This window comes from Benincasa hispida, chromosome 11 (assembly GCF_027475165.1).
Source record: "Benincasa hispida cultivar pf3 chromosome 11, pf3_genome.v1.1, whole genome shotgun sequence".
Classification (NCBI taxonomy): domain Eukaryota; kingdom Viridiplantae; phylum Streptophyta; class Magnoliopsida; order Cucurbitales; family Cucurbitaceae; genus Benincasa; species Benincasa hispida.
The window spans coordinates 35,290,768-35,307,210 of record NC_143488.1 but is presented as its reverse complement, the minus strand read 5'-3'; positions in this window follow the sequence as shown (position 1 = coordinate 35,307,210).

Sequence of the window (16,443 nt, the reverse complement as noted above, 5' to 3'; positions counted from 1 at the left end):
AGAGTCATCAATATTCTGATCAAAGCCAAATGATTTGATGCACTGTCAAATCTAATGTTCCACAATCTAGATGCTTGTTTCAGCCCATAAATGGACCTATTAAGCTTGCGTTTTTGCTCTTGATTTGGAACTACGAACCCCTTTGGTTGAGCCATATAGATGGTCTCCTCAAGATTACCATTAAGAAAGGCAGTCTTGACGTCCATTTGTCATATCTCATAATCATAAAATGTGGCTATGGACAAGAGTATCCTGATAGATTTTAGCATGACAACAGGTGAGAAAGTTTCCTCATAGTCCACTCCCTCGACCTAGGTATAACCCTTTGCCACGAGTCTAGCCTTAAAGATTTTTACCTTTCCATCTACACCTCACTTTCACTTATAGATCTACTTACACCCTATAGGTTTTACCCCGTCAGGTTGATCCACAAGCTCCCAGACTTGATTGAAGTACAAAGACTCCATCTCATGTTTTATGGGTTTAATCCACTCATCCTTGTCAACATCCTCTATTGCTTGCTTAAAAGACAATGGATCCTTGACCCCATTATTAGAAATGACGTTCTAGGCTTCAGTTAAACCCATGTAGCGATCGGGGGGTTCATAACCCTCCTACTACGTTGAGGCAGTCTCAACTCTTGAGCTGGTTGAATAGATGTATCGACCTCAACAACTCTTGTTAACCTGTCAGTCTAATCAAAAACTTTTGTTGAACCCTCAGTAGTCTCAGTCTCACTAGAGATCATATGTAAAACAAGCTTACTTCGTGGTTTATGATCCTTGATGTGGTCTTCTTCCAAGAAGATAGCATTTGTAGAGACAAAATTTAGAAAGTTTTTACTTTTTTATGATAAATTTAAAACATATCTATTATTCATTAGAATGACCACTTTTTTTTTGTGCGATCCTAGTTTATTGTTTTTGTTTAATTAGTGAAGTAGATGTTTATGAAATGATCACATCTGTAAGGGATAAAAAAAATAGTAATTGAGGAACAAATATTACATATATATATAATCAATCTATAAGGGATAAAAAAATGATCAATCTCCAAGATGGCAACACAGGAACGTTCGAACACAACAGCTGCAACACCGCACGATCAATAGCAAACTCGAACTCAACAATCTCCAAGATCACGAACCCAATGAACGGCCTCCAAAACCTCGAACTCAGTCGAGTTGAGTGCGGACACCACCACAATAGCTACCTTGGTATTCTTGGTACGACGATGGGGTATGCGGACACCACCATCGTTGTTGATCACATTAGTTAGACGATGGGGTATGCGATCAAAGGTTGATCGCATCGTGTCAACGATCGGTTACACGATTGCTGAACATCGAGTCGTATGGACGATGAGAGGCTCACGTATCGCTTAACGCGCGCGCACAATAGAAGATCGTTTTGGTCAGTAAGCTTTACCGCTTAGTAATTGACTAAATGATCGCTTAGTAACGCAAGGTAAACCGTTTACCTATCGCCGCGTTAAGTGATCGAATAGACGATCGTTTTGGTTAGTAAGCTTCATCGCTTAGTAACTGACTAAACGATTGCTTAGTAATGCAAGGTAAATCGTTTACCTGTTGCCGCGTTAAGCGATCACATAGATGATCAGGCTTCGCAGCCTCGTTGTCGTCTACGCGATCGTTTAATTTTGCTTCTATCGTCTAGTGCGCATTGGACAATCATCTACCTACAATGTTTACTATATGATGGAGTCTTCCTGATGGTTCAAAACCCGGTTCACCTATGAACCAGATTGCTCGATGAAAAATGTAATAGATAGGGTTATTTCATTCTGGTTTTTGTAAAGGCTCATCCCGGTCCATTAATCCTCTATTTATTACATGCGATGTATATATTTTTTTAATATGTCATATGGTATGCACATATAGTAAATCCCACCTTAGGTTATGCATTGGTCATGCATCATCTCTTTATTGTAATTGTTCTATTTTAGAGAAGCATGATTTAATTTACATAAGTGCATGTTCATGCATCATTGAATGTAAGGGTTATATTTATGTATGCTTTACTTATTTAACGTTATATTTATAAGCGTTATAAATACTTCATTATGTGGTCTGAGTGTTTTAGTTGTTTATTTTATAAATGGTTATAAAATGAAATTAGAACTAAAATAATTAGTAAAAGATTAATATGTAGCAAGTCTACCTATAATAGACCTTTTGTCAAAGGCGGGTTCTGTCTAGACTGGGGTATTTAAGATAACGGCAATGGAACACCCCTACCTGAGAACCTACCTGAAAAGGTAATTTAGATAGATTTGATGCATGCATGCAAATTAAGGCCAATCCATTAAAGACTTTAATGTAACTACTTGGATTTTTTTTTAAAATTTCAAAGACAAAAGTTGTTTTTTAGCAAACTTTATAAATGACTTAGATCATCATCAATAGCCAGATTGTCTAGGTTAATAAATCCCTAGGTAGAACGTTCAGTAGGAAGTTCTTGGGGCATTTGATGCTTCATTTTCATCTCTCGCATTTCTCCCTCATAGTCCACACCATGAGATCTACCCTCGACCTCAAGGCGCCTTTGGCGTGTCTCCCAAACGGATGGTGTTTGGGTAGGTCAATATCAAGGTGGATGGAGAGAATGTTCATAGTAAGTGGGAGCAAGAAGTGCGACAACATATCCCTCGGTCTCCTTCGTTGGATTAAATAAAGTTTTGGCACATCACCTCGTGGCACTCTGGGTGTATCCCCCTATAGGATGGTTGTTTTGCGCATTTCTTTATTTAATCTCTTGTAAGAGGATAAAGTTACTTAGTCTCTTGTCCTAATCTGCTTTTTTCCCTATGGTGAGCGCATTAGGGCGGGACTCTGGGGACAAAAACGAGGGGTTACACTTACGCAGGATTGTTAAGGGTTAACTATTCTGAACCGAACAAATGGTGGCTATTAAGTTTAGTTCCAAAAGTTGGTTCTGCCTAATGGTTGAGAATGTCTCATCCCAGTGAAGGGACATCCGATCACTCCACCGGTGACGTTTATCCTGCCTCGTTGGGGCATCATTGCAAAATAAAAGTCTTTTCACTTAGGGTACTTGGAATTTGTTTTGCTAAAATTAATTGGTTAATTAAAAACTGTGGTTTTTGCAAAGTCTTATAAAAGGTTATTCGTTTTTTTAGCAATGGTTTTTTAATGGCATCAGCCACTATCAATTTACTTAGCGCCGAAAAACTGAATGGCCAAAACTATTCAAGTTGGAAATATATGCTCACGACGATACTCATCATCGAGGATCTGAAGTTTGTCCTTACGGAGGAATGTCCTCCTATTCCACCTCAGAACGCTACTCAAAATGTTCGAACGGCGTACGAACACTGAACACGGGTAAACGAGAAGGCCCGACCTATATTCTGGCCAATCTTAGTGACGTGTTGGCCAAGAAACACGAGTCCATGGTCTCAGCTCGTGAGATCATGGAGTCCCTGCAGGGAATGTTCAGTAGCCATCTGGATAGCTCAAGCATGAGGCTCTGAAACACATCTTCAGCTCTAAAATGAAGGAAGGCACCTCTATTGGTGAACACGTGCTGAATATGATGGTCCACTTTAACGTGGCGGAGATGAATGAGTCTAAAATTGATGAGGGCAGTCAGGTTAGCATTATCCTGCATTCATTACCGGAGAGCTTCCTCCACTTTGTTGGCAAAACGATTCTTAACAAAGTGGACTACTCCCTTACCACTCTCCTCAACGAGTTGCAGACTTACCAATCCTTGCTGAAAAGTAAGAAGAAAAAGGGAGGTGAGGTAAATGTTGGCTCGTCCTCTAAAAAGTTTTATCGTGGTTCGACCTCAGAAACAAAGTCTACACCTTCAACTTCTAACTCTAGAAAGGGGAAGAGAAGAAGGGTGGTAAAGGGAAAGGGAATGCGCCTGCTAACCTGTCACCTGTCGCCTAGAAGAAGCGTCCACCGCTGGTTGAAAAACAAAAATGTTTCCACTGTAACCAGGATGGACACTGGAAGAGGAATTGTCCTCGTTATCTGAAAGAAAAGAAGGCTGCCAAAGCTAAGGCCAAGGCAGACAAAGGTAAATATGATTTTCTTGTATTAGAAACTTGTTTAATGGAGAATGATGATTTTGCTTGGATAGTAGATTTTGGCGCCACTAATCATATATGTTCTTCTTTTCAAGGGATTGGATCCTAGCAACAATTGGAGGCTGGTGAGATGACGTTGCGAGTAGGCACCGGGTACATCATCTCAGCTATGGCAGTGGAAGACATGCACTTTACTTTACATAATAGGTTTCTTATATTAAAAGATGTCTTTGTAGTTCCTGAACTAAAAAGGAACCTTATTTTTGTAAAGTGTCTATTACAATACAATTACACTATTTCTTTTAAATTGAATAAAATGTTTATTCGTAAGGATGGTGTTGAAATTTGTACAGCTAAACTGGAAAATAACTTGTATGTGCTAAGACCTTTAGCCTTAAGTTCCCTCCATAACATAGAGATGTTTAAATCTGACGTAACTCAATCTAAACGCCAATGAGTTTCTCCAAAAGAAAGTGCCCGACTTTGGCACCTTCGATTAAGGCACATCAATCTCAGTACGATTGAGAGATTGGTAAAGAATGGCCTTCTAAGTGAGTTAGAGGAAAATTCTTTACCAGTGTGTGAATCTTGCCTTAAAGGTAAGATGACTAAACGACTTTTTACTGGAAAAGGTTATCGAGCCAAAGAGCCTCTTGAATTAGGAAAAGGTTATCGAGGAGGCTATGAGTACTTTATCAATTTTACTGATGATTACTCGAGATATGGGTATGTCTATCTGATGCAACGAAAGTCTGGATCTTTTGAAAAGTTCAAATTATTTAAGGCCAAAATTGAGAATGCTTTGGATAGACGAATAAAAACACTTCGATCAGATTGAGGTGGAGAGTTTTTGGATTCTGAGTTCTAGAACTATTTATTAAAACATGGAATCGTTTCCCAACTCTCGGCACCGAGTACACCTCAACAAAATGGTGTAGCAGAGAGGAGAAACAGAACCTTGTTGGACATGGTTTGTTCGATGATGAGTTACGCTTCCTTGCTAAACTCGTTTTGGGGTTTCGCAGTAGAGACTGCGGTATACATTCTCAACTGTGTTCCTTCTAAGAGTGTTGCAAGAACACCTCTGGAGTTGTGGAACGGGCGTAAAGCTAGTTTACGTCACTTTCGATTATGGGGTTGCCCAGCACATATGCTTGAGGCAAATCCCAAGATGTTGGAATCACAATCGAGGTTGTGCCTCTTTGTAGGCTACCCCAATGGTACACGAGGATGCTACTTTTATGATCCATCTGAAAACAAGGTGTTTGTTTCCACGAACGCTACTTTCCTGGAGGAAGATTATATCAGGGAGCATAGTCCACGTAGTAAAGTCGTGTTAAGTGAGCTTTCCAAAGAAACTACTAAAACTTCAACAAGAGTTGTTGAAAAACCTGCTTCATCAACCAGAATTGTTGATGATAGTTCATCTGGTAGGTCGGTTCCACCTTAAGAGTTGAGGGAACCTTGATGTAGTGAGGGGGTTACGAACCCGCCAGATCGCTATCTGGGTTTCACGAAAATCCTAGCTATGGTGACAGATGGCGACGTTAGGATCCGTTGTCCTATAAAAAGGCAATGGAGGATGTTGACCGGGATGAATGGGTCAAAGCCATGAATCTCGAGATGGAGTCGATGTACTTCAACTCGGGATGGGAACTTGTAGATCAGTCTGATGGGGTAAGACCTATAGGTTGTAAATAGATCTACAAATGCAAACGGGGGGCTGATGGGAAGGTGCAAACCTTCAAGGTTCGACTTGTGGCAAAGGGTTATACCCAGGTGGAGAGAGTCGACTATGAGGAGACTTTCTCACCTGTTGCCATGTTAAAGTTGATCCACATGATAGTGCATCGAGGAGACATGATTGTCATGAAGATCTCCTCGGAGCAAAACGTTGCTGGTCCGTTTATGAAGGCTCTCACGGTTATAGTGTTTGAGGGTCATCTTCAGAGCATGGCTCTACGAGACCACCTGCGACTGGACTAGGGCAAGTGGGAGATTTTGTTGCACTGGGATTTTATGCCCTAGTTCATTGTTTTATGCCTGTTTACTTGTACTCCTCACTTTGCTTTAGGACAAGTGGGAGATTGTTGGGATTTGTGCCCTAAAGACTCGTGTCTTATAGTTTGTAAACAACTTTGTACGAACACTTGTGATGTATAATATAAATGATATTTATTTCACTACTTGACTTTGCACATTTAGATGATTTATATTTTACCAAAAACCAATAAGCTTAATATCCATGGTTGTCTTTATGTAACTTAAGCATGTATGTAGTGACATACAAGTAGATCATGTCTTAAGTGACAACAAAAATAGTCTGTAGTATATGGATATAGGAGGGAAAACTTATCCTGGTAACACTACGGAGGCGGCCTGCTTTGTGGAATTGTTACGAATGTTGTGACTTGTCACAGATCGTCTGATCCTGATCATTCGTGTAATGGACATGCGAGCGAGGCGTCCTATACAAAGAGTTAGTATAAGACTTGACCTCGTAGTGTTAATGTCTTCTCATATAACACCGTTCATGACTAAGACTTTACTTCACTAGGATGACCATAGGTAACATGACCTCAATCCTGAGTGAGTTGAGAACTCCTGCCATTGAGGACGGTTCTTTAATTTGCATGGATGCAAGTGGCCAGAACGCTGACTCAAACCTACCATTTTGGGGATTCATCTGATTTCGGAGCTAGAAACTCAGCTTCACAAGATGGAGTTCACTTCTTCCCCAAAGTAGGGGCAAGTAGATAGATTGCTCTCTTAAGGGCTGATCCCAGGGCTTAAACGATGTGGTGCAGCGCACCTTCTCATGGCCCGAGAGGTTTTCACACATAGTAGGACTATGTTGTATTGTTCATTAGAGGGATCAGTAGTACTTAAGGAGGAAGATATAATTACAGGGGCAAAACGGTAAATTGGCCTGCTATAATTACGAGCATCTATGAAGGGTCATCGTACTGATGATTGGTTATATCCAATAGACATAGAAATATATCTATGGCAAGAAGAGTTCAACTGTCGGTCTTTAGTGGAATGTCTGGCAGTTAACGGATGGTGGATATCATGATTAAAGAGTTTAGTCAACTATACACTAACCGTTGGAGCTTCGAGCCATAGGTCTATAAAGTCCCCTTGGTAGCTTGGATACAAGTTGAGAATCAGTTTTTGGGTCAGTTTGAAATGTTCAAATTGACAAGAGGGAGTTCGATTATATATGATATAATTGAAGAGTTAATTAAATATGATATAATTAACTCTATGTATGAGATACATTAATTTAGAAGAAATTGGATATAAATATGATTTATATCTAGTAGAGGAAAATATTATAATTAATATATGATATTAATTTATATGTTATGAATATGATAAGATCACATTCATTGGACGGTTATAAAGGCAATGGGATGACGTCTCTTCTGTTAAAAAATAACGGATGAGTGCATTATAAATAGCTGACAACGTGCAGGAGTCATATGCGCACGGACATTGTGTTAAAGATAGTGTCATCGTTTAAAAATCAGTGCCTATACGATAGTGCCTGCACAATCGCTTGCATATACAATATTGCTAAACGATTACTTACCGATTACACCGTCACGCGCTATTAACTAAACAATCGTTTACCTTTTCCTAAGCGATCATTTAGCTCCCGATATTTACTAAACGATCGTATAGATGATCACTTAGTTTTTCCTACACGATCGTTTGGACAATCACTCACCATTTTCCTGCACGATCGTTTGTACGATCGCTTACCTTTTCCTACACGATTGTTTAGACGATCACTTACTTTTTCCTACATGATCGTATACTTCACCTAAACGACAAGCACCTTGTCTATGCGATAGACGACCTCATCTCCCACTTGCTTGATCGTTATGTATGGTCTCTCTTCCTTCTTCCCTCTACCAAATCCGAAAAAAGCCCACACTTTGGATTCTCACTCCAAAAATACGAAGGGCTCTGAGTGCTGTTGTCTTCTCTGTTTCCTTTTGTCAAAGTGGTGATTGTTCGAGATAGAGATTTGGTTTTTGACTTGCTATGAAGAAGAAATCTTCATCTGGTATGTTCTTTTGATCTCTTTAGCATTATGAATGCATATTAGTATGTTTTGAATGTATTTGCGGTAATTCTGTCACAATGAATTGGAAAGATCCGCTTCCACTCGTAGGTACTTTTGAATAAGAGTTCCTTCACTAAGTACCATCAATTGCATGAAGGATGGAGATAAAAACACTTCAATTTCAGATTGAAGGGTATGATGAAGCTGATTCTTTCCTAAAAACTACTGCAAAAATTAGTTTTTTGTAGAAACCCTCTTAAATCCCTACACAATTTACTTCAATCTTGAATTCCATGACTCAAATTCAAGAATGAGAATAGTAGAGAAGATTTCTTGGTGGTTCACTGAGGATTTGAAGCTGAGATTTCGTGAAGAGCAACTTGGATTTGGAGGATTTTTCAAAGGTTTGTCTTCTAGAAACCCTCTTGCTGAATAATATGTTTTGCATACTTCACAGAACTCAAATTAAATGTAATTAGAGTGATTATTGATTATGAATGCTTCCGTTGTATTCTTGTTTATCCTATCAGCTCAAATTGTTGAATCAGTTAAGAGGCTAGAGAAATTCCCTTTGTAGTTTTTTCACCTTGAGACTACCGAAATGCCCCATCATGAGGTAATGTACTTTGATGATAAGGAGGATGACAAGGAGCCCATGCCATGGGCAGCCCCAATAGTCGAGGTAGAAAAATAACATGAGCCTTCATTGAACGATACCAGGTGATAGAGTTAGAGGTTGAAAAACCTCATCCTGTTCTAACCTCTGATATTTCGTATATTTTTTAGTTTTCTTCTTTTTGTTCTCAAGAGTATTTAGAGTATTGTTCTACTTTGGATTGGCAAGAGTCCCTTGAATATTTTGATTCTTTCTTTTTCCTTTTTTCCCGATATTCTAAACAAATAAAATTCGACCTGTCCAATGCCCTTCAAAAGATGGAGTTTCTTATGAGCATGGAGTGTTATGTCAATTCAAATAAGAAGGGTTGAAGAAATATGAGAATTTCTTCGTACCTTGAAAGGAGGACGGTTCACATCGAGCAACTGACGTTAAAAATTTTCCCTTCTTAGAGGGTGCCAGGTGAAAATTTTACTATTTTCCTTTACTGCTTTTTAGATTGGCTTCTTGTTTTTCTTTTGTAGGGATCCCCCTAGAAGAAGAAGGGCATCATTTTGAAAGGTGAGCCTACATTGTCACCTTAAGGTCTTGCACGAAAATGTCTACAGGGGAGGTATTTTGTTTGTTAGAACCAGAGAACACGCGACGGAAGTACAACGGATCAATAAGTATTCTAATTCATTAATTTTGGCTTTAAATTAAGTATGCTCATAAACTAATAAGAGAGTTTCATAACATATCTTTGTAGAACCACTTGAATCTCGATTTCAACTGTAAATCTTCTCAAAATCAACTTGTGAACTATCTCAAGTCTTCCCTACTATTCTCTTGGTGCCTTAAATTGAGTTGTGGGACTCAAAATAAGCTCGAATAAAGGAAATTTAGAGAAGAAGACACTACTGCACCAAGGAAGAAGACCTTCTTCAACCTTTAAGTTCTTTAGCAAAAACTTATTAAGTGCATCAGTTGCATGCTCAATTTCCACTTCAATCTTCTCTATTTATTGCAAGACTATTATGCAGAGAAGATTGTTGCATGAACAGCAGCTCATGCTTGAAAATTTGACTCAAGTAAATGGTGGAAAATGGGTGAACAAGTTGGAATGGAAGTGGAGAAATCCCACTTTTTCCATTTTTAATCTTTTTCAATTTTTGAATTTATAAATTAATTTCCAAAATCAATTTTTGTTTTTCAAAAATTGAAAACTTTATTAATTTTACAAAATTCATTCAATAATTAATTTGCTAATAAAATTAATAATTGAATAATTAATTAAATAATTTTAATTAATTCTAATTAATTTAATATCAAATATTAAATTAATTTAACACAACTTCCTCCATCATGAATCCCTATTCATGAATTTAATATTTAAATCATATTTAAATATTTAATTGATTCTCCAATTTCGTTTAATTCCAAAATTAAACGCGTAATTATATCACATATAATTACTAATTCCCTTAATTCTAATTTGAACGTTTCAAATTAACTTATCACGCTACTCTAAGGCTAATTCATTTATGAGCTAGTAGGGGAACCTCATGGACCTACAGATCATGGGCTCTAACGATCTGAGATTAATTGGCTAAAATCTTTACACCGAATTAACCCCTTCATTAACTATTGGGTCACTCCACTAAAGCCCAAAGTTGCACTCCCCTTGTAGATATATTATGTCCACTCGATATAACCATGATTAGTAAGTTAACTCTTCACAGGTTATTCATAATAATGGCTCGGTCAAATGGTTGTTTTACCCCCGAGATTACCTCTTATTCCTTAAGTCCCACTGATCCTCTAATGAAAAATTGATTTATGATCCAATCATTAAACTGAGTCCCTCTCGGGCAAATGAGAGGTTAGAACCCCTCATTCAAGACCCGGAGTCAGCACTTAAGGGAACAACCTCTCTACTATCCCTGAAAGTGGGTAGGAGTGAATTTCATCTTACACCCTATGTCTCTAGCTATCTACCCAGTTTTACCCCCGAAATAGAGGTTTATTGAGCCAACGATGTTGAGTCAACCCTCACCTATGCAAATCTAAGGATAATCCCGAATAAACAGGGGTTCATAGTTAGCTCAGGATTAAGGTCAAGTTACCTAGGTCATCGCTTTGAAATAGTCAGTCTTAAATAGTAAACAGCGTTATAAAGTAAGAGTGGCTTATTTCGTGGTCCGATCTTGTACAAACCCATTGTACAAGACGCCCTCACTCCTCATGTCATAACCTGTACGAATTAGGATCACATCGTCTGTAGCACTTTACAACTCCTTGTAACAACTATAGATTGGACTGCATCCAATAGTGTTACCAGAATAAGGCACCCAACCTTATTCATATACTATAGATCATTTTGACTATTTACTCGAACCTGATCCACTTTTATGACTCCACATAAAGTTCAAGTACTCATGTAATAGTCATGGATCTTTTAGTTTATTTGATGTATTTTTAAAATGAAATAAGCAATTCATATATTCAATAACAACTTATTGAATTTTCTGAATAGTTTTATTGTTTACAAACCACGAATTTTAGGTAATAAAACCCAACACTCTTCCCTTGTCTTTTATTTTTATTGAACTTAGATTAGAGATACATTAAGGACAATGTATTGTTTTAGGTTGGGGGCACAAGTTGTATATGCATGTCTGACAAGTTCTTAAGCACTTGAGCTCGAACGTTGTGGCTTATCTGATGATGTGATTTTTGTACTGCATGTAATGTGATGATGAATTTTTGTGATAGGCTCTAGGTAACTCTTTATTCACATTGTTTAGGATTCACAAAAATGTATGCATGACTTTTTGGCCAAATTTAAAATTTTTTCTTGATTCCCTAGCATATTTTGAGCATGTAGCCGTCTTATTTGTGGTTTTGAATGCTTAGTATTAGGTTATTTGATCTATATACTTGTATCACCTCAAAAGGCCCAGGTGATAATTGTTAAGTAACTAAAGCTCAACTTAGTGATGCATGCTTAGTTTTTGCCAACCTCTTGCTTTGTAAAGTAAAAGCCTGTTTTAGAGTAAATAAGAGGTAAGCATGTTGTAATGTAAAGTAAGTTTGTCTGATATTTTTTAAAGGGATTACTCTTCTTTCTTAAGGATATGATTAACCTAGGGCAGCTATGACACCCATAGTTTCCCTCTGTGCTAAAGTGCCCTTGAGAAATGAGTAAGCTTCGACACCTTTAAAGGATATGTTGCTTGTAGTTGGATGTCTTTAACGTAACCCATGTGGGCAAACCAAAATGAAGGTAGAGTAGTCTGGATAAGGCTTCCTCTTTTGTGTAAGTAAGAAAAAGGCAAAAAAAAATAATTAAAAAAAAAAGTTTCGTTCCCTTAGGTTTTACATTGCTAACTTGAGTCTAGGAAGTTTAATGATTAGTCCTACAAGCCAGTATGGGGGAAAATGAGGTGAAGGTTGAATAAAACCTTTCCGGGCTGTAAAGACCTAGATATGATTGGCTAAAAACACACATACATAAGAGATAGAGAATTAGTTTTAAATTTCTTAATTGATTGTATACATTTGAATTGCCCTATCTTTCTGAATTCTTAGTTATCTTCAACTTTGGGTTTCGAGTCAATCATTTGCAACATAAGATTCATGTCTATATTTTGTTTGTATTGTAAAAGGATGAGTAAAGTTTAAGTTGGAAGTGTTTGATAGCACCGTAGAAGTATTATTTTTCTTAACTTAATTTAGGACCATTTGCTATTTAATGTGTTACATATGTTATTTTTTGGATTTTGAGTGCCTAGGAGGTAGAATTGACCATTACAAGCCATTCGAGGTTAATTTAAAGCTATTAGAAGTGAAATTGGACACCCAAAGCTTTAAAGAGGCAAAATGACCAAAATGCACCCAGAGCTTCAACATCGTCCGTTACGCTGCCCTTTACACTAGAAGGCAGTAGCAAGGGTTTCACGCAACATTGTGACGTTGCATGAATCGTTGCAACATTTTGGACTTTGACGGAATGACAAGTAACGTGTGCACGCCTGTTGATTTAAGCAGCGTCTCAGGCAACGTCGCAACGTTTGAGGGTTACGCTTCGATTAAAAGTGTTACAACATTTGCCTCAGCGTTGCAAGGTGTGTTACTGGTATAAAAGAAATTATTTCCACTTTAGGTTAAGGGAGAGGAGAGTTAGTCCGATTTTGAAAGCTCTAAGCTCAATTTTAGCCTAATTTGGCCAAAACTCATGAGATTACTTTGTATTTTGAAATTTAATTGTAGATTTTGGCATTGAGATTTGAAATCGATGAATAGTTGAAAGCCCAAACATTGATTTTGAGGTTTATTGGTCGATTTCTATGAATTTTATGAGATTTTGATGTATCCTTCTTGGACTTCTCTGTTACTTATTGTTTTCCTATTTTTGATTAAATTTATAGAATGAGCATATAGTTAGATTAAACTGACAACTTAATCGCGTATACTCGTATGTTCGTTCACCCACACTGTATATTTTAGATGTCTTTAATTGCATCCAAAGCATGCTTAATTTCAGTAGTAATAGGTTTTAGTTAGAAATATGGTTTGATTGCTAGAATTTTTTATACACGCCTCACATATTGAAGATGATGGATAAGAAGACTTTATTTTTGAGGTTCATGAAATTTCTCAAGGTTCAAGAAATTTAGAAATCGGCAATGATAGAGAAGAAAGTGATTGACTATTTTATATTTTTGTAGTTTTTTCTCACTTTTTAATTTTTGTAAATGTCAACCAATGAGTTCAGAGATTTATAATAATTTTTACTATTTCTTTTATATTATTTTGTACTTTTTTCTCTGTTTAATTTTTTAAAAAGTTTGAAATAAAGTTTAAAATTTAAAAAAAATATGAATCAAAATAGATTAAGTTTGGGATTATATTTTTATAGAAAAAAAATAATATTTTTTAGAATTTAAAAAAAATGAAATTAGAAGATAATCAAATACCAAGAAATAATTATTATGAAATTTGATACAAAAATAGAAAAATAATGTTTTAGTTTAATTAAAGTTCGAAATTAAAAGGATAATTATATCATCCAAATTAATTTTAATATATATATATAAGATTATCAAGAAATTTAAAAAAAAAAAACGATACTTGGTTTAAATTAAAGTTTAAAATTAAGTAATTAAAGTTTAAAATAAAGAGAATAATCAAATAACCCAATCCAAATAAATGAAAAAATTAGAAAATTATTTTGGTTTAAATTTAATCTTTAAAATTTTAGCTAATCAAAGCATCCAAAAAAAGTATTTTTTTTAAATAATAAATAATTGTCATAAAAATTTATAATTAAGTTTGTTATGTGTGGTTTTAGACCAAATGGTATAGTTGCAATTTAGGAACAACAAAGATCTCAAGAAGAAGCATGATATGAGCTAAAAGTGGAAACTAAGGGCCAAGATGGGCCAAGAAAAAGAGGGTTGACTTGGGCCTGACCTAAGCCAGCATGCTCGACTGCCGAGGTCGAGCCTTGCCAAATGCCTAATGGGGCATGCATTACGTATGTCGCGGCTCGATAGAACACTTTAGGCCCGAGATATGGCCCAAATAAGATGCTCGACCGATGTCGATCCGAGCCGAACATAAAATCGAGCCCGCTTCTTGGCCCGGTAGGTCATCAAATTATCTTAAGACGATTCGGAAACCCTTAATGAACAACCTAGGTCAACTTTCCTTATAAATACACCCCTTATGTCTCCATATGAAGTATCTTAAATTTATGACTTCTTCTCCATTCCATAATTCTCTTAATGACTTAGGCATCGAGCCATTTTTATTTGTTTTGCAGGTTCTCTCTTTCCCAAATTACAAATTTACTGTTGTTGTCACGTAAAAATCAGGTGCGCTTTCCCTTGACCAAAATTTGACATCAACAGTTGGTGTCATCTATGGAAAAGAAAGTGTTCTACCAAGGAGATGAGAGAAGGACCAATGGACCAAAATTGTGAAGCAACTAAAGGAATGGAATTCCCGTAGCGAAAGCAAATGATTGCCTTTGTGTTAATGAATTTGATTTTAGAACTAGTTAAAATAGAGAAGAACAATATGAAAAACATTAAAACTAAGCATGCTTACTAATGTAGAGGAAAGGAAAAGAGAACACTTACCCTTGAACAAAATCAATCTTCACGTATTCCTTTCTTAGTGATCACGAACAGGGAATTTCCTCAGTAACACTTCTTCCACGAACATAAAAATATCAGTGCTTCACTTAGACACTACCACCAAGTCTTCCTCAATATTCTCAAGGTGATAATTAAAGCAGAGTTGTGGGTTTGCCTTGTTAATTTTGTGTGAGGGAGAAATGAAATATTTTTTTAGAGAGTTCCACACATAGAGGAAGAAAATGCATAGAGAATTCTCAATTCTATTTTTCACGTATGAACTTACTTCATTTCTATTCCTCTATGAATTGTCCTGTATATGAAAGATGAGGGGAGTTATTCCATAACACCTTTCACCACGTAAAATAACTCCCTTTTAGATTTAATTATATTAAAATTAGTATAATTAAAATAAACCATATATTATATCACTTATAATATAACCTATAGTTTATATTATATCATATATAATATAAACTAACTTTATATTCTCTCATGTAACTTATAGTTTTATTATGAATCATATTTATATTAATTTTAACCTACAGTTTTTATATGAATCTCATTCATATAACTAATATTTGAATCATGTTCAAATATTTATTTCTTTCAATATACTTTATATTATAATGTATCAATATATATTATATTAATTGCATCCCATACAATTAGTTTTCTTTAATTAATTTGAACAATTCAAATTAATCCAAGATTAATTGATTCTCATTACACCCTTATTAAGCTAGTAAGGGACCTTGTGAACCTACAGATTAGAAGCTCCAATGATACGAGGTTAATTAATTAAATTCTTTAATTAAATTAATCAGCATTCATTATCTACTGATCACTCCACTAAAGACAAACAACTACACTCTTCGCACTGTAGATATATTTTCGTGTCCATTAGATATAACCAATCAATAGTAAGTTGATTCTTCACAAATTGCTCGTAACTACAATTGGATCAAAATTATCGTTTAGTCCTGTAGTTACATCTAACTTCTTAAGTACTACTGATTCCTCTAATGAACAATTAGTCATAGTTCAACTATAACTAGATCCCTCTCTGGCCAGTGAGAGAATGAGGAGCCCCATTGTTCAAAACTCGAAATTAGCCTTTAAGGGAACAATTTATTTTCTTACCCTAATAAAGGGAAGAAGTGAACACCATCTTATGTAGCTATGTTCCCAGCTCTCCACTTAGACAAATCCCCAGAATGGTAAGCATATTGAGTCAAAATATTTGCCACTCTCACTCATACAGATCAAAAGACCGCCCTTATAGGCAGGAGTTCACAACTCACTAAAGATTAAGGTCAAGTCACCTATGGTCATCCTAATGAAATGCAAGTCTCTTCAAGTAACGGTGTTATAAAGAGAGATTAATCATTTCATGGTTCAGTCTTATACAAACTCTTTGTATAGAATATCTCCACTCACATGTCTCCATATGAAATATCAGGATCATATTATTTGTAATACTATACAACAATTGTAACAATTACAAAGTGGACCGTAGTGTCACCAGGATAAGGTACTCAGCTTTATCCATC